The sequence below is a fragment of the Hyperolius riggenbachi genome, chromosome 9, assembly GCF_040937935.1.
Source record: "Hyperolius riggenbachi isolate aHypRig1 chromosome 9, aHypRig1.pri, whole genome shotgun sequence".
Lineage (NCBI taxonomy): Eukaryota > Metazoa > Chordata > Amphibia > Anura > Hyperoliidae > Hyperolius > Hyperolius riggenbachi.
The window spans coordinates 139,049,107-139,076,590 of NC_090654.1; the positions used below are offsets into that span (position 1 = coordinate 139,049,107).

General features: G+C 43.4%; 1 protein-coding gene across 4 annotated transcripts in view; it reads right to left on the reverse strand.

Moving 5' to 3' along the window:
- Positions 1-27,484, reverse strand: part of MEF2D (myocyte enhancer factor 2D) — a 270,676-nt gene that overhangs the window by 160,867 nt on the left and 82,325 nt on the right. Inside the window, exon 1 of one of the 4 annotated variants that reach the window (XM_068253572.1) lies at positions 14,226-14,401. The exons of the other annotated variants lie outside the window; for them this stretch is intronic. The gene's annotated coding sequence lies outside the window, so the exon portion shown is untranslated. Of the gene's footprint in view, positions 1-14,225; positions 14,402-27,484 lie in introns of those variants that run through there. 4 annotated transcript variants of the gene reach the window in all.

Consider the following 27,484-nt stretch of genomic DNA (forward strand, 5'->3'; position numbering starts at 1 on the left):
GTAATGCCTAGTGGTATCACAATAAACGGGTTGAATAATATAAATATATTGGGTAGCTTCACTAATCAAGAGAAAGGTTCATATGTGAGAGAATTTCAAAGCTAAGGTTTCCTTTGCTTAAGTCCATTTTGGGTATTACATGCTGAGGAGAAAATGTACATTTCTGCACATTTTCTTGGCAAGGATAGCATTACACAAACTAGAAGTTTCTTTTATAAAGAAAGCTGGAGTTTTGGCATTAAGTCATGTGGCCATTTTATATAGAACAATTCTGTTCATCCATCATGGAATACTAGTTAGTTTTTGCAATAGTCTTCTTTAGACACATGGGCATGAAAAGATATGCAGACCCAGAGAAAAAGCTGTGTGTTGGGCTTCATTGTAAGTGGAACACAGCAGATTATTGTGCATTTTCGGTGAGTACCTGAGCTGGGGATTTGCGTTTCACATCAGAAGCAGAAAAAGGGGAACTAAGTGGAGCAGTAAAGCTTCACAACTTGCACAGCACAGCTTCCTCTCAGAGCAGGAGGGTGAGGGGTTACCCTGTAGTCATGTGACATAAAAACAAAAACACTTAAAGGACCACGATCACAAAAAAATGTTACATTTTAAATACATACATATAAAAATGTATATCTATTCCAGAGTGCAATGCACAATAACTGATCTTGTTTCTAATGTTGCTGTCACTTACAGAAGTTGGTAAAAAAAAAAAACTGACAGAACTGACAGATCGTGGACTAGTCCATCTCCTCATGGGCGATTCTCAGTATTACTTTTATTCTTTACAAAAGCACTTCTTGGAAAGGATCTATAGAAATAGGTTAGCCAGGCTGCCTACTTATTTGGGCAGTAGAACTGAGAAATTGCAGTTTAATAAGTGCTTTTGTAAATAAATGAGGATATGGACTAGTTACATTTTTTAATCCCTATTAAAGGATACCCGAAATGACATGTGACATGATGAGATAGACATGTGTATGAACAGTACCTAGCACACAAATAATTATGTTGTGTTCCTTTTTTTTCTTTCTCTGCCTGAAAGAGTTAAATATCAGGTATGTAAGTGGCTGACTCAGTCCTGACTCAGACAGGAAGTGACTACAGTGTGACCCTCACTGATAAGAAATTTCCCTTTTTATCTCTTTCTTGCTCTCAGAAGCCATTTTCTGCTAGGAAAGGGTTATAGTTGGAATTTCTTATCAGTGAGGGTCACACTGTAGTCACTTCCTGTCTGAGTCAGGACTGAGTCAGCCACTTACATACCTGATATTTAACTCTTTCAGGCAGAGAAAGAAAAAAGGAACACAGCATAGTTATTTGTGTGCTAGGCACTGTACATACACATGTCTATCTCATCATGTTACATGTCACTTCGGGTATCCTTTAAGCAACACAAAAATTTGATTTAAAGTGCATTTTACCCTTGGAAAAATGCACATTTATATGAATGTAAACCCAAAGCAAACCCAAATTTAATAATGGCCGTTTTCTGCAAATGCTTCTTTCTTACATAGTTACATGGGTTGAAAAAAAAAGACATACGTCCATCGAGTTCAACCAGAGAACAAAGTACAACACCAGACTGCTCCCTCACATATCCCTGTTGATCCAGAGGAAGGCAAAAAAAAAAACACTTCTTGCTGTGTAGATGGCTAAAGTCAATCCTAGATAAATTAATCTCTGTGAAATTATGTGGTCAATTTGTACACGTCTGCCTGGCTTGTCATCGGCTTACGACATCTGCTACACAAACCACTGATAGCAGATTTTCTTCAGTTTGGACACCTTATGCTAGGTACACACTGTGAGTCTGGCAGATTTACTGTCAGATCGATTATTTCCAACATGTCCGATCTGATTTCCAATTGTTTTCCGATAGTGGTGAACTGAAAATAGACGGAAAACGATTGGAAATCAGATCAGACATATTGGAAATAATCGATCTGACAGTAAATCTGCCAGAAAATCTCACGTGTCCCTAGCATTAGGTTTTTACCTTAGCTTTCTGTTAAAACTTGTGGTCACATGATCTATGTGCTCTGTTTATTAGCATCAATGTTTTCAATATGTGGTTGGGGTGTCCATTTCCTGTAAATGTGCCACCTAATGATACAATCTTCATTCCACAATCTTACCACTTCTATAAAATATGAGCAACTGCATAAACTATTCAAAGTATAATCATTTAGTTTACCCTACTACTGTACACTGATTTGGAAATATTGTACAACATAGATTGTATTATTGATGGGCAACTTAAAAGTACATGCATTATTTTAACCTACCTGCATATTATACATCTGAATCCATGCAAAAGGCAGGCATATAATGAAGCTGGGCATGTCCTAAAACCATTTGTGTAGCAGCCTCTGGTTGTGAGATGATCACATGTGCTGCACTGAGTCACAGTGATGGGTAGGGAAGTTGTTTTAGGTTTCAGCTTCCCACTATTTCTGGTAATAGTCCAAAAGGTCACAATGTAATGAAGAACAATATGAAAATTTACAGTTTTTGGCAAAGATTTTTAGTTCCCTCACTCAGCTCTCCCTATCCCTCCTTGCTAAGCTATGTGTAATGCTGTTTCATTTAAGTAACGTACAGTGGTCATGTGACTGCAGTTTTTCTTTCTCTGATCCATTGCGCATTTGCGCAATCAGCGGTAATTGACGTCAACTGTGCAACGTTAAATGCTCCCATTAACTTGAATGGGAACGTTTAATTGACGAATTCCAGGTGCTTGGCGGTAAACACCGCCAAGCGTCCGTGTGAACTGGCCCTCTCAACACAAAACTGCAACCTTGCGTTGAACGGCTTTACCTGCTAAACTGAAAACTCTGCTGATGCCTATGAGGCTCTATTATCTAAGTGGTGGTTCTTTTCCGGTTTCTCTTGAAAAATCATCTCAATTTGTCCAGGACAATAAAATTATTTAAAGGTCTTATGACAAACACAGATAACATGACCATGAAAAATATCCATTACACTAAGCATTCCATCCACTGTACACCAAGAGGCATTCCAATGCCCAATGAAGCTGACTGTTAAGAATCCCTGACACCTGCCTCCCTTATGGAATCTGCTCTTCTCCACATTTCCCCTCACCGGTAACAAAGAGTATGCATGCCATGTGACCCAGGCAACAGCTGTGTGAAGTGTAAAGTGTAGGGACCGCCCTATAGGGTCACCCTTTGACTTCGGAGCTACTTAGTGGAACACATGTGCTTTGTTCATGTATGCAAAAAGGATAGGATGGAAAAAAGGAAATAAAGGTACGGGAGCTTACTAGACTCCTGGAAAAAATACCATTTATAAGGGAAAGACTGTTTTTTAGGACTATCTTCATGACCATGGATATAGTATGAGGTACAGAAGATAGGGACTGATACTTTTTGTGGTTCATTTCGCTTAATGCAGCCAAAGTGGAACTAGATTTCTAGTACGCCCTACAAGCCAAATCATTGCATTGTTGCTAGTTTTACGCTGAAATAAAAAGTTTACATAACCCTACCCAAGTGCACTTTTTTGGGAAAATATGAGAACTCGCCCTATAAAATGATCCTGTACTAAATATGGGTAATATCAACTGACACCACTGGAGGGGAATCTGTACCAGATGCATGCCAGTACATTTTTATGGCAGGTAGAATGACATACTACACATAAAAGCCAGGATTCCTCACTATGATGGATGTGGAAAGAGGTCCTATTTTCAGAGACAACTTTATGTTTATTTTTATTTATTTTTTAGAAACTACTCCACCTCCTACTTAAACATTCATTTAGGCCGGTCTCACACTACCGACCTGCGGCAGCACCATACCACCAAAAAAGCTTATAAAGATTACTGCAGCAGTACATGGGTACATTCTGGCTGCAGGTCAATCAGGAAAAGAAGCTCTCTAGCGCTCTTTTTCTGTGGCTGTCGTTCGAATTGCGTGGAAGTGTATTGACAAAATACGCTTCTGCGCATGCGCAGAGCAATGCGAAAAAAAACCCTAAAAACCCTGTGCCGCCATAGAATTACATGACTTCCAGTGGCTGCACAAGTTAAACACCAACGTGCTGTTGCACCAGCTTCGGCTGTGCGGCGAAATTGTCACTGCCGCCGCATTGCACAGGTATGAAATGCCCCATAGACTTTCATTAGTGCAGAGTTAGCATGTAGTAAAAACAGGGTAATGCAACGCACCAGTGTGAAAGGGGCCGAAATCTACGCATTTCTCTTCTTTAATCATGTATGTGATCCGTGTTAGATCTTTATATAAATAACTAGCAAACCTAAACCTGTTTAAAAGCGGCCTCTAGGTCTGTGTTTCTGGGCACACGCACACCTGGCCGGCCGCCCGCCCGCCCACTCACACGCCACCTGTTCGGCTCCCTGGCCCCGCCCCCGTCCTCCTGTCTCTGTGAGGCTGGGTCCGTGCTGCACACATGCGCAGTAGCAAAAAGCACGGACCAGCTACACAGAGACAACACACGCAGGGACACAGGGGTTTTATTATAGAGGATGATTCCACCAAATAATCACAAGGCCAGCCGCAGTTTAGATTTTCTCTTTCTCCATGTAAAGGAAGGCGAATGACTAAAAACTGAGTTACAAATGTACCTATTCTAGGTAATGATACAAGGTAAATTCCTGTATAAAGTTTCCAGTGGCGTAGCTAAGGAGCTGTGGGCCCCGATGCAAGTTTTACAATGGGGCCCCCCAAGCACTCTATACATAACAATTGATACGGTGCACCAAAACCTGCTAATGGCAACTACAGTGTCAGAGGTGCAAGAAGGGAATGGGGAACAGTTTGTTAATGATTACCACTATTCAAAGTATCTATAGAAGTGATTATTATGAGCACAGGACCAATAGAGAGCTAATAATGTAGTTGAGGGAGGGCCCTTCGGGGCCCCTCTGGCCCAAGGGCCCCGATGCGGTCGCTACCTCTGCACCCCCTATTGCTACGCCCCTGAAAGTTTCACCTTAGGGACAAAACTGCAATGGCCTATCATGCACTTCTCTACTGAGGAGTCACAAGTGGAAACAATTCTGCTTCTCAGTCTACTTTATACCATTTTGAAATATTCACAATCCTGATAACTGAGGTTTTATATTATTGCATTATTTGTCATTGCTGTGTTAGTAAAACATCATGATGTTGTATTAACTGGAGTACAATATCTGGAGGCAAATCCTACACAGAAACCAAAGGAGAACTTCAGCCAAAACAGGCTGGACACAGATTAAATGCTCCATTAGGTTTTTTTTTTATTGCCTGTGTTTGGTTACATGGATCCCTTTACTGTTACTGGTGACCTGACAAAATGCAATTATATCTATCCAATGGAAATCACTCTGCAGTGTGGGGAGGAAGCTTACTGCATGCACATATTTTATTCCATTCTCTGTTACTAGTGGATGCATTTACTCACTTCCTGTCTTTAGTGAGGACAGAGAACGAGGGGGAAATCTCCCCAACTGTCTTTATCCCAGACAAAAATAAAATTCATTATAATGGATTTAATCCTTCCTCTTTCTATAAAACACTGACATAATGATAAGGAGTAGAGTTCTCATTACATTTAAATAATTTTGTAGCTTTAACTAGCTAAATAATTATTATTGATGTATATATTCTATTCCATGGCACTGTACAAAGTAAGAAAAAAACATGCATACATAGCAAGTGGGTGGTAGACAACCTTGAATCGTAAGCTTGCAAGGGCAGGGTTCTCTCTTTTTTTGTGTCTTGAAAATTGCAATAAATGTTGTTCATCATGTTACATTTGTTATGTGTATACCATATTTTGTGTATACCATTGTCTATATTATTATGTACCCTATATTTGCTTCTGTATACAGTATACATAATATTAATAGTTGCAGTGACTAATACAAAGTATTTAACAAATCCCAGCAACTATAAGAAACAAAATGAAGAAGCCTGCTCTTGCAAGCTTACAATCTTATGGACTCAATCTGCATTGTCAAGAATATCTCAATTTACAAGTCCATAAGTTCAGGGTACAAAAATCATCTGACTCCAGGTACCCAAAATTGCTCCGACACCTCGACTCTGACTGATACTTGTCTCACCACCCAATGTAAAATAATTTCTAAAAATAGCGTGCACTGAAAATAATCACAGTAAAAGTACAGATTGGCCTTTAATTAATTTGTAGCTCACTAAGTCAATGCTGGAGAGCAAAAAGACTAAGAATGCTCTTTGTGTTAGGTAACCCTTATGGCCCATACTCACGGGCTACAAATGTCGCCGCAACACGCGGCGCGCGCGTGTTGCAGCGACAGGTCGCCCGTGAGTATGCGGCGTTGCCCGGGCGCGCACCCCGAACTGTCGCTTGTCGCTGATGTCGCCGGGCGATTGAACCGCTCAATCGCCTGGCGACAGTCACCGCCGCAACTCCGCCACAACTGTCGCTAGTCCGCGTGAGTACGCGGACTAGCGAAAGCAACAAGATCAGTATCCATTGGGCTTCCGGCGGGGGGAGGCGCAACAGCAACAGCTTCCGCCGCATCAGTTGCCAGGTCCCTCCGCCGTGTGTATGCGGAGGGACCTGGCGACGAGCTGTCGCCGGCCTGTCGCGCACACGCTCACGTGTGCTGGCGACAGGCCAAAGAGTTGCCCGTGAGTATGGGCCATAACTCTACTGTGTAACTACAGTACTCAGCATGCATGCCCCATCTGTCTCACACAAAAGCTTCTTTAAGTTAAGATGCGGTCAATAACATGATTTTACTATGCAGTCTTAAAGTGCACAAAAAAATGTTGAGGCTCGATCCCTTAAAGGGAGCCTGAAGTGAGTAAAATTATTTAAAATAAAACACATGACATAACTGCAAATGTATATTACATACTTCCCTCGCTGTCAATTCCTCTCAGAAGCTCACCATTTTCTTCTTACAGTGATCCCTTTCAGTTCTGACAATATTTTGTCAGAACTGAAATATACCAGTTTCTGTCAGTTAGATATCAGCAGCTGTCAGTTACAACTGAATGTGCAAGGTAATGTCCATGGTTCCCTATTGCTCAAGTGGGTGATATTACAGTCTAACAGTGTGCTGACCAGGAAGCTGTTATGGGGTAATGGCCATTTTTAAAATGGAGGCCAGAGAATTTCATTGATCACAGTGGACAAATGGGACGCAGGAGAGAAGAAAGAGATTGAGGAGTAGACTACACAGGAGGTAAGTATGACCTGTTCATGGTTATTTTGACTTTTTATTTTCAGTTCAGGTTCTCTTTAAGCCAGAGCTCCCCAAAGCTGTGCTCAAGGCCCACCAACAGTACATGTTTTGCAGGAAACCACACACAATCGCAGGTTGGGTAATTAGTGTCTCAGCAGAGCGGATTCATTACCTCTATGGATTTCCACAGAACATGCACTGACGGTGGGCTTTGAGGACAGGGTTGGGGAACACTTCCTTAAGTGACAACTTTGGGCTGTACAGAAGAATGGCATGCTCTGCTGCAATGTAATGGGGAGGATGGCGCAGGTCACCACAGAGCGACTTCCTGCAGAAGCGGTAAGGAGGAGAACAATGCACTCATCTGCGACAATCTGGATTTCTTGGTGACATATCTGACAAGCTGTACACACACTAGATTTCCATCAGAGACTGCCCTGACCTAGAATATTAATTGCGGAGAACCTCAGAAATAAACCTTCATATGGGCAGGAAGTACGTCACTGGGATTCCCCTTTGGTGCACGCATGTAGCACCTTGCTCCCATTGTGCGCACTTGCTGCATTGCCCATTTACTTGCATTGCTGCATAATCCGTGCAGCAGGCATGGATCATGCGGCAACGCGCTGCAGCCTTTGCGTCGGCATTGTGGTAGATTGGGTTCTACCGGAGCACCATGTCCCATCGTGTGAAGTGTGAAAGTCTCCATAGACTTACATGGCCCTTGGGGAGGGGAAGCATACCACGAAACGAAGTAATGCGCAAGAGGCCTAAACAAAACAATGTACTCTACATTGCAAAATGCTGCTATCTGTCCATGCAATCTTGTAGTGCTAACCTCCTATTCTTGTTACTGAACTGCAGATCTGCTAAAAGTAAACTGCCTCACTGATGTAAGTGAAATTATTCCCAATTTACCCACAATCAAAAATGCAGTTATAATGTATTACTAATTTTGCACATCCAAAGGGATAGGAAAACCCTCATCTGGATACCCATCTACACATGCTTCTCCTGTTCTAGAAGTCTGTACATGTACACCCCATATGCTGCGTCTGCAGTCTGCTGGCCTAATAAAAATCACATAGGATGCATAAGATCTCAGGCAAAATTCACACCCTGCATTTAAGATGCTTTCCCAAATGTAGATCAAATACCAGTTTGTACCAGACCTAAACCAATATGACCACGTGTATGCAAAGAAAAGCTTCAATACAAATCTTCATTTTTCATGTACAATAATAGAAATCTACACTAGGCAGCCAAAACAGCCCCTCACCTGTGTTCAGCTAAATTTCACTTCCCCAATCAGGTCACAGGTTCAAAACTATAAAGCATGTGTGCTTGCAAACTTATTACTCAGCACCGACATTGTACATGTTTACTTCCTGTAATTACACAGCACAACTATTACACATTGAGCATGATTCACAAAGTTTTTTCACCTGTTTTCACCTTATTTATGTTACTTTTTTAAGCTCCCAAAGAGCAAAAATATAATTAAGGTAAAAAAAAAGTTATATTGAAATGAAGTTAATCAGGAACAACTAACGTGATTATTTTGCTTGTAAATGTCGGGAAAGGTTATTTTTAATCAATTAGGTGATGTCTTTTATGAGAAGTTTTGTGAATAGAGCCCATTGTTTCTGGGTATATAAAACCACTATTATTAATTATTATTATTTATATAGCGCCAAAATCTTCCGCAGCACTGTACAAAGTATATTGTCTTGTCACTTAAAGGGTACCTAAACTGAGAGGGGTTTGGATGTTTCCTTTTAAACAATACCAGTTGCCTGGCTGTCCTGCTGATCTCTTTGGCTGCAGTAGTGGCTGAATTACACACATGAAACAAGCATGCAGCTAATCCAGTCTGACTTCAGTCAGAGCACCTGATCTGCATGCTTGTTGAGGGGCTGTGGCTGAAAGTATTAGGCTGCATTTCCACTTGTGCGGTGCGGAATCGCCGGGAAATCACCGCAGGCGAAATCGCATGCGGGTGCGATTTTGCATGCGTTTTTTCCTGCGATTTCGCATACGGTAGTAGGTGGGCGATTTTAACCATGTCACTGCCTGCATAAATTAACATTACCTCCTATGCGAAATCGCGGGGAAAACCGCATGCCAAAACCGCATGCGATTTCCCTATTAGATACATTGTATGCGATTCGCTTAGCGGTGTGCGGGGAGCGAATTCTGACGGCTCTGGCGTGCAGATTTTCCACGCACACAAAAAACGCTCTGCACAACGCACAAGTTCGAAACAGGCCCATCCACTTGTATTGGCTGTGCGAATCCGCATGCGGACAACGTATGCGGATTCGCTATAGTGGAAATGAGCCCTTAGAGACACAGGATTAGCAAGAGAGTCAGGCAACTGGTATTATTTTAAAAGGACAAATCCATATCCATATCCTTCTTAGTTTAGGTTCTCTTTAACGGTCCCTCAGGGGGGGGGGGGGGCTCACAATGTAATCCCTACCATAGTCTTATGTCTATGTATGTATTGTGTAGTGTATGTATCATAATCTAGGGCTAATTTTAGGGGGAGGCCAATTAACTTATCTGTATTTTTTTGGGACATGGAAGGAAACCGGAGTGCCTGGAGGAAACCCATGCAGACACGGGGCGAACATACAAACTCCTTGCAGATGTTGACCTGGCTGGGATTCAAGCCGGGGACCCAGCGCTGTAAGACGAGAGCGCTAACCACTACGCCACTGTGCTGCCCACTAATGTCAGTCCCTGTTCATAGGAACTTAAATTGTAAAACATACAAATGCTAGGTTTTACGACAACTAAGACGATGGCTTGTTATCGCTGTGGGCGAAAATCTAGCACCTGTACAGGTAAACTCCATCCTCCGGTTAACCTTTGTTTATTACTGCACTCACCCTCAGAAGAGATCAGGCTACTTAGCTGTAACCAAGCAGTGCATCTGCACAGTAATCATTTCTAAAAACTGCTTTTAGCAACAATTATTCAGCGATTGTACGGGCACACACATGCACATACTCCATATGTTTGGTCAGGTGACGACTGGCCTATTTTGTAGAGGAAGCCCATCCAAACATGGGAACATACAGACGCTGGGCAAAAGCAGACCCGACAGGAATAAAATCTAGAATACCACTGCTGTAAAGCAAAATGCTCAAGTCTTTCTCCCAGTGAATAAACATATAAAAAGTAAAGCACCTTACAGACATGACATCCATTGTATAATATAGCACATTTTCCTCTGTGCAAGGAATGCTGCAAAACCATGGACAACCAACCAGACTCAGCCCATCCAATAATGTTATTCTTTTCCCATGCAGAGGGGTACTATGAGTTCTGGTTCACCATGGGGGAAAACAACAGTGATGGAAATTCAAGGATGGCGATCTAAAAATGAGCTACCAAAGTGGCAATTTGAGGACATTGTTTTGAGCTTAGTAAAAACATAGGGCCTCATTTACTGAGATATCTTTAGTAATTACCGATGATGCCCTGCTGGGACACCAAAAGGGATCCATCAAAACTAGACTGAATTAACTAAAAATCATCTGCCATTAAGTGACAATATTAGGTACTCTCACTTGGGTCATAATAGATCATAGTCAAAGTTGCTGAGAGATTTGAGTTTAGCAATTCACCAATAGGACTCGCCATTTACGACACAACAGACAATTTTTATGAATCCAGACCAGAATCACTGGATCATTTATGGAACACCCTTAGAGGATACTCTAAGATAACTATAGAAGCATGAATCAGAAACAATGTCTACTTCACTAAAAATTCTTTAATACATGAAATTAGGTCTTATGAGTAATTTCATTAGTAAGTGAACCAAGGTAGCTGGCTATAATGCAGGCAAAAAACAAAAAAAAACCACCACTAGGTAAACTACAATTTTTACCTTTGGCTTAACAATTAACAGCCATGATACATCACTACAGGACAGTGAGTGAAATATGCAACCCCCTATACATCATTAGCATGCAAAAGCATTTTTCTCTGAACTGCATCTGACCATCATGTAGGGCAGATCGCTGGATGAAGACAGGGACAGTGCAGAGAGGGATTTAAACCTTCAATAGATTTTTAGTGCCTTGAGAATTCAAATGACTTCCATTGACTTCCCTTCTCCAGCAACAGGAAGCTAAAGGAAGTCTCTTTGATGGGGAGTGGGGATGGAAGTGGAAAAGCCTTCTCTAGGAAAAAAAAAAAAAAAAAAAGGCATTTCATTCCTAGGCATTTTGTTTGTGTCAGGCTCTCTTACAGGAAACGTTCTGTGGAAGTAGATTTTTTTTTTTCTTCTGTGACCAATTGAAGACATTTTTGTCATTCAGAAGCATCAACTTGGAATAATTCATTAGACACACAATGGAGGATAGCAAGTTGAGAATGAAACAAACAATCACACTAAATGTTAAGAGTTGTTAATACTGAAAAGTAAGTAAGCAGAAAGGAAGGACGTCGAATATTACCTGATACAGATCTAACCAGAGAAGGATGGTTCACACATGGAGCTTACAGTCTAAGCAGATTTGTGGGAACACTATATAACCTATGAGCAATATGAGGTTTGACCACAAGCCACCTGTACAGGGCACAACATCCTTAAGTACCTGACAGTTCAGCATCAAAATGTTTAAGAATTGTATGTAGTTCAAAAGCGCCGGTTATGGCTTACATAGATTTATCAGTGTGCTGCTAAATTTTCTTAGCCTTGACTGCTAGGTTGCATCTTCCACAGAAAACGGCAGCAATCGTTTTAGCATGTGTGCAGTGCATCAATCCTTAGCTGAGTCACAGGCCTCTCTTATGGCCCACAGTTATAGCAAAGTGGAAGTTCCAGTGCCCAGTTTTCTCCAAGGCAAGTCTGTGTGCTTATGGGAGTGTTGAACAAATCAGGGGTAGGGTTACTACGCATGGACAAGACCTCATGGTTATTGGGAGTCCTAATCTGTAATCATTAGCAATAAGGTAATCTTATTCTAAGACTTGTACTTTTTTTAAAAGGTAACCTTTCTCTAAACATTAAAAATATTAAAGATTTACCACACACCATGAGGCCTCATTTGGCTGGGCTCCAAATCAGTTGTTTGGCCAACTGTGGTTCTCAGTTACTTCCTGGTCCATATAAAGTTTTCTCTGCGCACTAGATTGTTGTATAACTTCATTGTCAGAAACAGAACTCTAAAATGCACAGTAAGGCCCCGTTCACATCACAAACGCGGATGGCCACGCATGCGGAACGCAACGCATGCGAACGCACGCAATCCGCGTTTGTGTGCGTTGCGCGGCTGATCCCATCACTGAAAAGTGAATGGGACAGCCACGCGGTTTTACAAAAAAATGCGTGCAGCATGCGTTCCCGGACCGCACAGGTCCGGAACGCATGCAGTGTGAACATCAGACATTGCACTCTACGCAATGTCTGATGTGGTGCGTGTCGGCCACCTGCACGCGTTTCCAAAACGCGGCTGGAAACGCGTGCAGTGTAAACGGGGCCTAATAATGGTCTCTATTATTTTCAGCCTCACACAAATTGCAAGGTGCGAATGAAGCGTCTATCACAATCTCTTCCCTCTCCCTCCTTATACACAACTGGGCTTCATTGCTGGATATCTTCATAATTTAAAGCATTAAAGGACAACTGTAGGGATAGGTATGTGGAGGCTGCCATATTTATTTACTTTTAAGCAATACCAGTTGCCTGGCAGTCCTGCTAATCATTTGCCTCTAATACTTTCAGCCATAGACCCTGAACAAGCATGCAGCAGATCCAGTGTTTCTGACATTGTCAGATGTGACTAGATTAGCTACATGCTTGTTTCTGGTGCGATTCACTCAATACTGCAGCCAAATAAATCAGCAGGGCTGCCAGGCAACTGGTATCTTTTACAAGGAAATAAATATGGCAGCTTCCACATACCTCTCACTACAGTTGTCCTTTAAGTAGAATTATCTCTTCGATAGTATGGTCTCTGGGCCAGGGATGGTCTCTATACTTGGCTCAATGTTTTTGTGATTATTTCAAGCCGATCCCCAAGCCTCCTCCCCATTTTAATATGTAGGACCAGGAAATAGGTTGGTGCTTCATAAATAAATGCTGGTATAAAAATCAAAACAGAAATTTACAACCAGCACAATGGACTATTCACAATAACATTTGATAATAGACTCCAATAGGGTCAGACAGGCTGATAATAAAGCCAGTCATGCATGCCAATTAGATGGGGCCTTCAGTCTAACAGGTAAAGCTGTAGGGTGCAGGTTGTTGAAAAAAAAAAATCAGATGTTGGTTGAAAATGATTTAGCCCATAAAATAATACTATGTCTGCAACTGTACATTCTGAGGGGGGAAAAAATAATGAAAGCCCAGAAATTGCTGGTTTTAAACCTTAGCTAGCGTTATGAAAACCTCAAAACGGCTTAAGAAATTTTTTTTTAAAATATCGTACAGCATATTTCAAGTTAAGGCACATGGTAGCAGCAGTAATACAAACAACATTTGTGTCTAAATTTTGAATTTAATTACTTTGAAAAGTCATATTAGCGAGTTAGTTCGCCGTTTATTCTTCTGATCGTAGCAAATCTGAAACACACACTGAGAATCTCTACTTGTGCAAAGAAAAGTTGTAAAACTCAAACGCCTAAGACCAATGTTCGGAGTCAGCACTGTTGGGGAATGATGGGTTAAAGTTTGCAGATTGCGTGAAGTTAGGATCTGGAGAGGATTATAAACAAACCCTTCTGCTTGTGAGTTTCCCCCAACCAGGCCTGCTCCCAGAACTCTTCCACAACACTGGAAAGGAACAGGGGGCTCTACTAAAGCCAGGCCGGTTGACCCCTAGGATAGAAACCGAGCGACTCTGCCAAGCTGGCTGGCCAGATTAGGTGCCTGCGCTGTATACCATAAGCCATGCCTTATAAGGAGCTCGTGTGCAATCTTTTCTGTGCAGCTAACAGCAAGACCCTTAAGCCTGCTGAGACTGTTTGGCCGTACGAGAAGAAGAAAGCAGAAGGTACTCACAGTGGAAGGGTGAGCGGCGGCGACTGTCCTTGCCTACGTTTCTTCCTGTGGGAAGTAGCCCAAAGACTGTGGGAAAAAAAATAAATAAAGAGGATATAGGGCCTGTGTAGTCTGCGTGCTGGCCTTCACTGGTAGCCACAGAACCAGAAAACAACTGTCCTCAGTCTGTCAACTAAGCAGCATGGAAGATATCCCCCCCTCCTCCTCCTTCTCCTCCTCCTCCTCCTGCTCACAACACGCAGCTTGTCCTGAGTGACAGAGGGGACGTCTGCCGTCAGCGAGTAAAGGCCAGTGACAGATGTAAGGAGGGGAGGGGGCTAGCTCTGAGTGAGTGTGAGTGAGTGAGAGGAGGGTATGCTTTGAGGGGGAGGGAGGAGGCCTCCTGCCTAAAAAACAGCTGTTGAAAGAAAGCCGCTGACTCGATTTCCTCTTCAGTGTGACTTTAACTGGTCCCACCTCCCCCTAATTCCTCAGCAGCCGCACTAGCGTTAAGGGACGCACGCACAACACAAAATACAGCTTGAAACTGACCATTTCCACTGCTGCCGACTGACTGTGACCAAAGACCAGATCAGAACAGGATTATAAAACAAATCGGTGACACGAGCTGGAAATTTTCTTTTAATGGTCAACAGACTATAGAGCAGGTAATGACTACTGATCATTAGACCAGTACCCTCAGAGGAATGGAAGGAAGAGATTGGCAAGAGCATCTATGAGTGTGAATATGAAAAGAGTTAAGTAATTCTGATGTCCATCATAGGAATACATACAAGTGTTTTCATAATACAGCTGATGTTACTGGTTAAAAAGACAAGATAAAATCTTTATCTGGAATCTAGCTCTAATGCTGAATACACACGGTTTGTTCCCGCATCGAATGCGCCGCTCGATTCCCGACGAATCGATTATTCCCGAACATTTCCGAGCGCATTTCGATGATTTTTAGGTCGATTGCCATGTAAAGTATGGCAAATCGACCTAACGATCCATCGAACCGCGAATCGGACATGTCGGAAATAAACGAATCGACGGGAATCGAGCGGCGCATCGACGGGAATCGAGTGCGGGAACGAACAGTGTGTATCCAGCATAAGGCTCCCTGCACACTGCAAATCCATTTTGTGATTCCGTTTCCGATTTGCAATTCCAATTTTCCCTGAACGCAATCAACAGAAAAACGGAGGAAAAAACGCAGGATGCAGTAACGATTAAAAATCGGATTGGGATGTAAAAACTGATTAAAAATCGGAATCGCATGCAGTGTGCAGGGAGCCTAAAGGTGGCTATACACGATTTTTAAGCTTTTTTCGATCAGAGAAATCTGCTCAATTTTTCCGCTTGAAAGAATCAGAAAAATTGAGCCAAAATACCATTAACTTATGATCATTTTTTTCTGACGATATCAAACAAATGATTGAATAAAACGTTCAGTTTTTATACTTCTCTGATTTTTTTTTAAACACGGCCAGACTTATCGAAAAAAAGAAAAATTGTTTTTCGTCATTGAAAAGTTTCTTTTCAATTCCTTATACAAACAATCGTTTTTAAAAACAAAAAACAGGAACATTGATTTGATTGTATTGTGTATGGCTACCTTATATTATAAACAAACCAAGAAAGAGACCAAGAATCGCAATTTCACCTTGAGGCCCCCATGCACACTGTTGCAGCGCCATACTCTTCCCAGACACTTCACCCGATGCAAGGGCCATGCAAGTATGGAAACTTGCACACATCACACGATGTGTGGCTCCGAAAGTATCCAAATCTCTACACAATGCCAGCACAAAGGCTGCAGCACGTTACCTCATGATCTGTGCCTACTGTAGTAATGCATTGGCAACGCTGGCAGTGTGCATGATGGCAGTGTGGTGTGATGAGGCGCGCATGCGCAGATTGATGCAATCCCAGTGACGTACTTCCTGCCCAGCAGGGAGTAGATCACTAGCCAGAGGACTGTAACACAGGGTCATATGAAGCCTCATAGTAAAAATCAAATGTAAAACCGGCCTCAAAGATGCATTCCTCAGTTTATCAACAGTGCTCCTATCAGCTAAACAACTGATCTCTATTAGGGCTCGTTTCCACTATAGCGAATCCGCATGCGGGCACTGCATGCGGATTCGCATACTCAATGTTAGTGGATGGGGCTGTTTCCACGTGTGCGGCGGCGGCGGCGTTTTTCGGTGCGGGAAAAATCTGCACGACAGGGTCGTCAGATTTCGCTGCGGCAGGAATGCGGGCGAATCGCCGCTAATGCATTCAATAGGGAAATCGCATGCGGCTTTGTCATGCGGATTTCCCCGCGATTTCGCATGCGATTTCGCATGAAAGGCAATGGAACTTTACACAGGCAGTGACATGGTTAATTTCGCCTGGCTCCTTGCCATGCGAAATCGCGGGTAAATCCGCATGGGGAAACACAGCCGCATGCGATTTCTTCAGCGGTGGAATCCAGGCGATTCCGCACCGCTACAGTGGAAACGAGCCCTGAAGGGCAGTTAAAGCACCAAAAGACTGGTCACACATTCAATTTAGACAGGTATATCAGAGTACAGTGTGATGAGGTCACCGTATTGTCCCTCTGGACTTGTTGGAAAGCTGAGCTATGCGCACATGACAGATTGGTTTTAACCTGAAATTAATGTTTATATTTTAGGTGCCCCTCTACAGTGTTTATGGGCATATCCCGGTGCCAGCTCATCCCTCAACAGCAATCTGTCAACATAGAAAATCCTCATCCAATCTCTATGTTTTTGGGTTGTGGGAGGAAATCCAAGTGCCCGGAGGAAACCCACACAGACACGGGGAGAACATACAAACTCCTTGTAGATGTTGACCTGGCTGGGATTCAAACCAGGGACGCAGCGCTGCAAGACGAGAGCGCTAAGCACTACACCACCGTGCTGCTCAGCATATTGTACAATACAGATATTCTACTATACATAGCCGAAGATAGGCAGATATTGATAATTTTAATGATATTCTACTAACCACAATATCTCACGCCCATTTTTAATTGTTGGGGTAACAATTCCCATATTTTAATGATCCAGAATACCTTCAAATTTGGGGTGAGCACCTCCTTTCCTCAGCCAGGGCATTGAACATGGATCATGGATGGGCATCTATAAAACTAAAAGGCAGTTGTGTGCACAGCAACAGAGTCCATCCAGTGCAAGGCAAAAGCCACAGCAAGTGACCGCACACCCAGCAGGGGTGAAGGAGAGGGGGCATGCATGCTTGTGCTGCATGCTCTTTGGCGGGTGCGAATTCTTATAAAGAATTGGGGGATTGCTGGTTACAGCATGACTCAAAACACATGGTCAAGGCAACAAAGGAGTGGCTCAAGAAGAGGCACATACAGTTCTTGATTCACTCCACTGATCGGACCTTGGCCTGTGACCTTGAACTCACTAGTGATTCCCACTTTCTTATGCAATAAAAGAGCTTTTTGGACTTTACACGAGTGGTGCCGAGCCATCATCATTGTTCAACAGATTTTAAAGTGAAATCTATATTTGCAGTTTGTGGCAGTAATAAATCCATCTGTGATCAGATTTAGATCAGAGATGGATCTATCGGTTGCCTGACCTGGAGGCCATCTACAAGTGTATGACCACTTTTAGGGCTCGTTTTCAATTAAAGCACAGAGCCCCGTGGCTCTGCGCTGCGCCATCACCCCAATGGGGGCTTGCGATCCCATTCATTATACTGAATGGATCGCGGGCTAAAGTGCCCCGAAAAGCAGTAAACCATGCGCAGCGATTCAGCACTGAATCACAACACATGAATGGAAACGGCAGACAGTGCAGTCTATGCACTGTCTGCTGTCCCTGCAATAGAGTTTCCATACGCGCACATGAAGGCGCACTATATGGAAACAAGCCCTTAGACTCCACTAGTGGTAGGGGTCAACAGTTCCTATGTAACAAAGATTTCCTTTGCCTCTTGTCCATGGATAAAGACTGAAACAGTACTGGAGAACCTGCCGCTGCACCCCCCCAACCCCTTCCACCCCCACCTTTGTAAAAGTTTTAAGGCCCTGTAGAAATGTTGAATGAATGCCTTCCTGGTACTCTCGTGGGTTTATGACTATGCTTGCCCCTTCAGCTGTCAATGCTGTCAGTGGGGAGGGGGACAAGGGCACATGTCCAATGGATCAGCTGCCAGCTGAAGGTACAAGGCTGATGAATGGTGTTCAGCTTGCTACTATTAAATGTTACATGTCTCATATACCATGTGGAGAGTCCTGTAACTAGATAACAAGCACCATACACAAGATTGTTGCAAGTAACCATGTCTGATCCACTGGCAACTATCTATTCTGTCCCCTTACTGCATTTATTTTTGAGTGGTATAGAGTAAATTCAGATACATCTGGTTGTGCTATGTTGCAAAACTGGCTACGACTATCTAATTCATAGGACTGGCTGGAGGGAATTGCATATCTATCAGCAGCTAAAGCATTTTACATGTACGGCATTGCAACTAAGGACCCATCAACGTTTTAAAATGTTGGCGTCCTAAACAATCTTTACTGTGGTTTTTCACTAGTATGTGAAATGGCACTCAGGTTTCAGGGTAGGGGAGGAAGATGACCCAGTTCAAAAAAAGCTTCTCAAAATCTGATCGGAAACCATTACTGGACTCCTCGCTTGAGCATTTATTTTTCATCAATCAATTCACATCTTATTAAAAACTGGATTGCATGTCTAGCTAAAGCTGCCCACCACCTAATGTTGCAAAACAATTGGTTCCTTTCTGAAAAGAATCAATTCGGAAGGACTCTACTTATATTACGCACAGCAAATCAATTCCAAATATATTCCAGCAAGGACTCTATTGAAAATCAATTGAGCTGCAGCGTTCAATGGCATGCAACGCTATGGGCCATCAATTTACCAATACTCTCGCCCAGCCCCCAACAGACTTAAATATTCTGTTCTGTCCAATAATCGATACTTTCGATTAAATTTTAGTCAAAATTAATCAAAAAATATCAATCGATGTGACATTTTGGGAATCAATTCCCAACAGATCAAATCTGCGGGAAATTGAATGGGAAAATCGCTGAGTGTATGGGCACCTTAAAACAACATTTACATGTAGAAAAAAAGTCAAACAATGCATTAAGTGATGTAATACGACCAAAACTTTCGAACAATTGTCTAACATGATCCTTATGCTGAATACACACGGTGCGTTTGCGCACTCGGTTTCCAGCTCGATTCCCGTCGATTCGTTTATTTCCAACATGTCCGATTTGAATTTCGATGGATCGTTAGGTCGATTCGCATGCAAAGTATGCCAAATCGACCGAACGATCCATCGAAATCCAAATCGGACATGTTGGAAATAAACGAATCGACGGGAATCGAGCGGGAAATAGAGAGCGCTAACGCACCGTGTGTATACAGCATTACGCTAATCCAGAAGTGCTGTATTACTATCCAGCATCATTCTCTCCCCCCCCATGTCACAGACAGACAGTGTGAAGAGAAATGTCCAAATAGACTTGGGAAGATTTTATTTCCTAATTCTTTTCCTCATTTATTTGTATAGTGGAGGGGCATTGTACCTTTTGTCATCTGCACCCCACACACTAAGCCAAGAGGTCATCTGATGTAAACAGCTGAACAGCCACTTGCTGTTCTGATGGAGTGGACACAGAGCAGTCCTAGAGACAGGTCCTGATAAGGCCACATACACAGAGACAAGGGACAGGACAGAGGTGTAAATACTTTGATTACACACAGAGTGACAGGTACATGCCTATACTTTCAGGATCACTATCCACAAATGATTACCATATTTGGGTACTTAATAGGTATTATTACACATTTAAATAGCAGTGTCATTGTCCACAATACAATTTATCAAGACAAATGCAACAAAAACCAGAGAATGAGTGGAACAGTAGCTCAGAGTATCCAATCAGGCTTCAGCTGGATAATAAAAACAGAATTCTAATCAATGTATTTACCTCAATCTAGGGCCAATTTGGGATACGCCAGTTAATTTATTAGCATGTTTTTAGGTTGTAGTAAACTGTAACAAAGGAAGGAAACCCACAAAAATATAGAGGAGAGCACACAGACTTCATGCAAATTAGGTCTTGGTTGCTATTCAAAACCTGGGAATCTGGTGTCAAGAATTGAATAGGTTGAAGCCTCTGTTGAGTTGACACTCCTATCTATGTTGGGGAGGTTTGACACCCAGGGCTCTAATATGAATTAACTGCAGTGCCCATGTGTTGATGGTGTAATGGTTAAGGGCTCTGCCTCTGACACAGGAGACCAGGGTTCGAATCTCGGCTCTGCCTGTTCAGTAAGCCAGCACTAATTCAGTAGGAGACCTTTGGCAAGTCTCCCTTACACTGCTACTGCCAATAGAGCGCGCCCTAGTGGCTGCTGCTCTGCTCTGGCGCTTTGAGTCCGCAAGGAGAAAAGCGCAATATAAATGTTATTTGTCTTGTCTTTGTCATGTGTTACCATCTCTGGGTCAAATTAGCTTCAGAAGTAAATAATATTGCTTAAAGAAATCAAATCACATTTCGACATAGATATTCTAAAAACTACACCTGTAACCATCTATGCTGAAATATGCCCCATTAATGTTTTATATTGCTAACTTACCCCTAGTAGCCCCTACTCAAACCTTGTGTTTATGGTTAAGTCTTTTCTTAACGAGTCCCCAATAAGGCTCATACACACGGGGCACAACTGTCGCCACAAACACCTGGCACACGCATGTCTGGGCGACAGTTGCCCCATGTGCATGAGGCGAACACCCCGAACTGTCGCCGAAGACAGCAGTTGCTGTGCGACTGACAAGTTAAATCGCCGGCAACTTCTGTCTCCGCAACTGTCGCTAGTCCACCACGCGTACTGCGTGTGTATATGCGGACTAGCGACAGCTACCCACAGCCAGAAGGGAGCTTCCGGCGGGGGGACGAAACTTTCGGCGACAGCTTCCGCCGCGTCTCTGCCTATTGGGCAGAGACGTGTAGACAGCAGTCGCTCAGGCGGAGCTGTCGTCGAGCTGTTGTGCACACGTCTCCTGTGTGCTAGCAACAGCAACAATGGTGCCCCGTGTGTATGAGGCTATACAATCTGCAAAATTTAACCTGAGCCTGGCCCAACACTAATCTATCGTATGAACTAGCATAAACTAGTATTAACTTACACGGAACCTTAAATGATAACCCTACTCCATTATCAACTAGATCTTAACGCTAACTGAATGTCTTAAATAGGAACTGTAGATGGAAAATAAACACATTGTTTCACTTACCTGGGGCTTCCCCAAGCCCCCAGCAGCTGTCCTGTCCCGCGCCGGTCCTGCCCAAGCCTCCGTTCTTCCGCCGCCGCTCCGTCCCGTACCTCGATTTGTAAGTCGAGGCCAGCGCAGCCCTGCCAAACGCATCCTTTCTTCGCGTTCCCCTCAGCAATAGCGGGGAACGCAAAGAAAGGATACGCTTGGCTAGAGCCGCGCAGGTGCAGTGGCCCGGCGGCGAAACCGAAAGTAGCTGGCAGCGGGAGAACGGAGGCTCGTCAAGAAGCGGCGCGGGACAGGATGGCTGCTGGGGGCTTGGGGAAGCCCCAGGTAAGTGAAACAATGTGTTTATTTTCTATCTACAGTTCCGCTTTAAATTTCATCTAGCTACCTAGATACAACTATTGTTGACCAGCAGGGATCGGGACTCAATCTCTCGGGCCACAGTTTGGAGCCAACTTCTGTACAGATGTGTCACTAGCCAAGAGTGTATCAACACTTCTGCTACTATGCCAGTTCTTGATGTGATGTCGGAGGGCTCTTACATATGCAAGATTCTCACCCAAGGAGAATTTAATGGCTGTCCTAGCCGAATTTAATTTAGCATGTGTACACAGCTTTCCCCATACAATCTTGAACAGATTATTTAGGCATGCACTAAATGTCCATACCCACGACGCAATTATTGTGGCGGCTTTTTTGCAATGGGCGACTTTTCAGCAGCAACCTTTTTTTTTTGTGATATTGCATAACATTGTTTAAAGTGAACTCAAGGTGAGAGTGATATGGAGGCTGCCATATTTACTTCCTTTTAAACAATACAATTTGCCTGACAGATCTGCTCATCTTTTTGCCTGCAATAGTGGCTTAAAGTGAATCTGCACTGAGTAAAATTATTTAAAACAAACACATGATGTAGCTGCAAATGAATATTACATACTTACCTCACCGTCAGTTCCTCTCAGAAGCTCACCATTTTCTTCTTACAGTAATCCCTTCCAGTTATGACAATATTTTGTCAGAACTGAAATATACCAGTTGCTGTCAGTTATATATCAGCTGCTGTCAGTTACAACTGAGTGTGCAAGGTAATGTCCATGTTTCCCTATGGCTCAAGTGGGCGATAGTACAGTTTAACAATGTGCTTACCAGGAAGCTGTTCTGGGGTAATAGCCATTTTCAAAATGGAGGGCAGAGAATTCAATTGATCACAGTGGACCAAAAGGATGCAGGAGAGGAGAAAGATTGAGGAGTAGACTACACGGGAGGTAAGCATGACCTGTGTATGTTTATATTGACTTTTAATTTCAGTTCAGGTTCTCTAACTACATCAGAAACAAGCATGTAGCTAATCTTGTCAGTTCTGACAATATTGTCAGAAACACCTGATCTGCTTGCATGCTTGTTCAGGGTCTATGCCAAAGTATTAGAGGCAGAGGATCAGCAGGGCAGCCAGGCAACTTGTATTGCTTAAAAGGTAATAAATACTGCAGCCTCCATATCCCTCTCACATCGGGTTCACTTTAACAAAAATTCATTAAAGGGGAACTGAAGTAAGAGGTATACGGAGGCTGCCATATTTATTTCCTTTTAATCAATACCAGTTGCCTGGCAGCCCTGCTGGTCTATTTCTCTGCAGTAGTATGTGAATAACACCAGAAACAAGCATGCAGCTAGTCTTATCAGATCTGACTTTAAAGTTTGAAACACCTGATCTGCTGCATGCTTGTTCTATGGGGCTATGGCTAATAGTATTAAGCTGGCCATACACTGGCCCGATTTGCCGCCGTTTCGACAGCAGATTCAATCACTGGGATCGAATCTGCTGCCAATCGTTCGCGCTACACGCCGAATTTAGATCCATTCCGTCCGTTCCAGTCGATCGCGCCGTGCGGAAAATAACAGTCAATCGCCCGCGGGTAAAGAGTGCATTGCTAGTGGCAGTCGAGTGCCCGACAACCGACGCAATAGAGCTGCAATACATTACCTGCTCCGCCGGCGTGACTCCCGGGTCTCCGCTCTTCTTCTCCGCTCTGGTCTGGTCTCCGGCATGCTTCCCTTCTTCCTGTCCCGGAAGGAAGTTTAAACAGTAGAGGGCGCTCTACTGTTTAAACTTCCCCCAGACAGGAAGAAGGGAAGCATGCCGGAGACCAGACCAGACCAGAGCGGAGAAGAAGAGCGGAGACCCGGGAGTCGCGCCGGCGGAGCAGGTAATGTATGCGGGATGGGGGGGAAGCGGCGGCAGCACCACCACCACCACAGATTGTGAACGGTTTCAGGCTGAAATCGGTTCACAATCTGTTTGCAGTAAAGGTAGCCATACGATCCCTCTCTGATCAGATTCGATCGTCTGTTGGCCGAATCTGATGGCAAATCGACCAGTGTATGGCTACCTTTAGAGGCAGAGGATCAGCAGGGGTGCCAGGCAACTTGTATTGCTTAAAAGAAAATAAACATGGCAGCCTCCATATCCCTCTCTCTTCAGTTCCCCTTTAAATGATGCTTAATAGCAAGAAGATACATTGGGTAAGGATCGTTTGCAATCGCTGATCTTTGATCGATCTTCATGTAGGTTCTTAAGGGGACTCAGAGCCGGATTATATTAAACGTTTTATACATAGCTGGAGCTTACTTCAGCCCCATACACTCAGATTGCTCCCACGCCGCAGTCTTCTGCAGCCCTGGTACCGGGCCCCCGCACTTCCGTCAGAAGCGGCCAGTCTATGCATGAGAAGTGCGCCCTCTACGTATCTCTACAGCGGCTGTTGGAGAGATACGCAAAGAGCACACTTCTCTTACGTCAGGCTGGCTCCGACTGAAGGAAGTGCGGGGACCCGGTACCGGTGCTGCAGAAGACTGAGGACAGCGGCATGAGAGCGATCGGAGAGTATGGGGCTGGGGGAAGCCCCAGGTATGTATAAAACGTTTAATGCAAACCAGCTCTGGTACACTTTAATTGTGCAGTTTGTTCAATTTTAGCAAATCTGTGAAAGCTAAAGGTGCCCACACACGGTACAATATTACGGATTACTCCGTGAGATCGAATATAAAGGTTGAATTTTTATAGGAAAAACAGGATAATCGATCATTTTTCTTGATTGAAAAAAAAAAAAAGATTATTTTCAAGTTTCCTTTGATTTGATCATTTTGGTAGAAAAAAAACTGGAAAAAAATTGAATGTTGTTTTTATTGTACCGTGTATGGGTACCATAACATTATAAGGAGTACGGTACATTAACTTGTCCTAATTTGTGGTTTTATCAACACTTTCCTATCATGATGGGTAGTCACTTTAGATGAGGTTCCCAACAATATACAGTACCAAAAAGAGTGTGAAGGAAACTGCTCCTTGCTTTTAGAAGCCCTGTATGCACCAGTCCTCACAGTACAGTCTTGGAATGTACCGGTATGTAGAATTCTGCATTACTAGATACATTGCTGCTGCCACATCCTCCCTTCACAATACCATTCTCTTTCCTCTTTTCCTCAAGCGGAAGCCTTGAGTGTACATTATCTCCAGGCCTCAGAGCACACTGAGCATCTATTGTATGTGGCGGAGAGGCAGAGTTCTATGTTGTATGCGTGTGTCAGGCTGCAGCTCAGCACTGTAGAAACTTGAGTCTCTATTGAAGTCGTGATCTCAGCTTTCTCTGTGATCTGCATATTGTGCTGTGCTGTTCTCTGATCATGTGACCAGAGAACGCAGACTATTTAGCGTATTTTATATGGCTTGTAAACTTGAACTACAGATTACACTTACCGGTAAGTACAGCAGCTAGCACTGTAATACCTTTAATTCCTATACAAAACTGATAGTATGTTGCAATGCATTTGCTTGGAACTGGATAGTATATCTCTGTATCTTGAATGTATTTCTCAGTATGTATTAATCTAGACGCAGAAAGCACAGCAGCACATCAGTACACTGCTTACGGGTAAACCGTTAGCTGAAACAATCACAAACGATTTTTGGTGTAATGTGCCTTCTTAAAACAGAAGTTACCGTCTGTTTTAAGACGTCAAATTACACTATGCGTTGTTTTTTAGTAGGGCTTCTCAGTCTTTTTTTTTTAGGCCTCTATACTTTCCTAGTGGTTCTGGGATATCATTAGTTACTTGGGTAGTCTGTTAATAGATTATTTTGATTGACTTGTATTCCTGGTGTTCCCAGGTTGACTCATTCCTGGTGTTCCCAGCTTTACTCATTACATTCTTCTACAGCCTAGGTTCTCAACATGTGGTACGCGTACCCCAGGGGGTACTTCTGATGATTCCAGGGGGTACTCGGGCTTGATATACTTAACCAAGAATAACAAATTTAGAGTTCTAGAAAATGATAAATGCTATATAAAACAACAAAATTAGTATTTTAGCTAATTAAAAGCAATACTAAATGCTTGGAAATAGTTTAGAACCAATTACCATGCACTACAATTCAATATTTATTTGTTAAGGGGTACTTGTAATAATGTTTACTATGCCAGAGGGTACTTGGCAAGTACAGGGTTTTAACTACTTAAAGAGAATCTGTATTGTTAAAATCGCACAAAAGTAAATATACCAGTGCGTTAGGGGACATCTCCTATTACCCTCTGTCACAATTTCGCCGCTCCCCGCCGCATTAAAAGTGGTTAAAAACAGTTTTAAAAAGTTTGTTTATAAACAAACAAAATGGCTACCAAAACAGGAAGTAGGTTGATGTACAGTATGTCCACACATAGAAAATACATCCATACACAAGCAGGCTGTATACACCCTTCCTTTTGAATCTCAAGAGATCATTGTGTGTTTCTTTCCCCCTGCAGTTCTCATGCACTGAAGTTTCAGGCTGCTCTTTTCTTCCTGCAAACAGCTTTGCCCTTGTCTGAATTGAAAGCCCAGACAGCTCAGAGGATGATTTATTCAGCTTGTAAAAGATAAGAGAGAAGAGAGAAGCTGCCCTAATCTAAATAAAACACAGGCAGTGTGCATAGAGGGGCCTGGAAGGGGGAGTTCATAGCAGAACCACAACACTGAAGAACTTGGCAGCCTTCCAGACACAGGCCGACAAGTCTGACAGGGGAAAGATACATTGATTTATTACAGAGACTGTGATAGCAGAAAGTGCTGCAGTAAGCCAGAACACATTAGAATAGCTTTTGGAACTTGTAGGATGATAAAAAACAGGATGCAATTTTTGTTACGGAGTCTCTTTAAGGACCGCCTCACGCCACTGGGCGTGACTGCGGCAGCAGCCCCAGGACCAACTAACGCCAATTGGCGTCAAGTCCTGGGGCTTCAGTTGCTCAGGGAACGGCCGCGCGCATGCGCGATCGTTCCCTGCCACTTTACGGAACGGAGTTCCGTGAATAGCCTGCTAGCCACCGATCGCGGCTAGCAGGCTGCTTGTAAACGTAAGGGGAAAGAAATCCCCTTTGTTTACAAGTGTACAGCGCTGCCGGGGGCCGCAGCGCTGTACGAGATCGGCGATCCCCGGCCTCTGATTGGCTGGGGAGCGCCGTCCTCTCATAGGCTGATGCCTATAAGAGGCGGAACTGGACGGATCGCCGTCCTGTTCCAAATTAGATGACGGAGGGGAGGGAGGGAGGAAAGAGAGGGAGGGGGATGGGGGGAGAGAGAGCCTTGCTGAGGTTTCAATAAAAAAAAAAAAAAAATAAAGGCTGCAGCGATCGGCCCCCTCCGGCGGCATGTCCCCTTAGGCCTCTTGCACACTGCAAGTGATTCCGATTCAGATTCCGCTTTTTAATCAGTTTTTACATCCGATTCCAATTTGCAGTTTGCTCCCTGCACACTGCAAATCGGAATCTGAATCGGATGTAAAAACTGATTAAAAAGCGGAATCTGATTCGGAATCACTTGCAGTGTGCAAGAGGCCTTAGGGAGGAGAGTCCTATCGCTGGGCTCTCAAGCTGGGCTGTGCAGGAGGCTGAAAAGCCTGCACAGCCCACTACAGCATAAAATGGCCTGGTCTTTAGGAG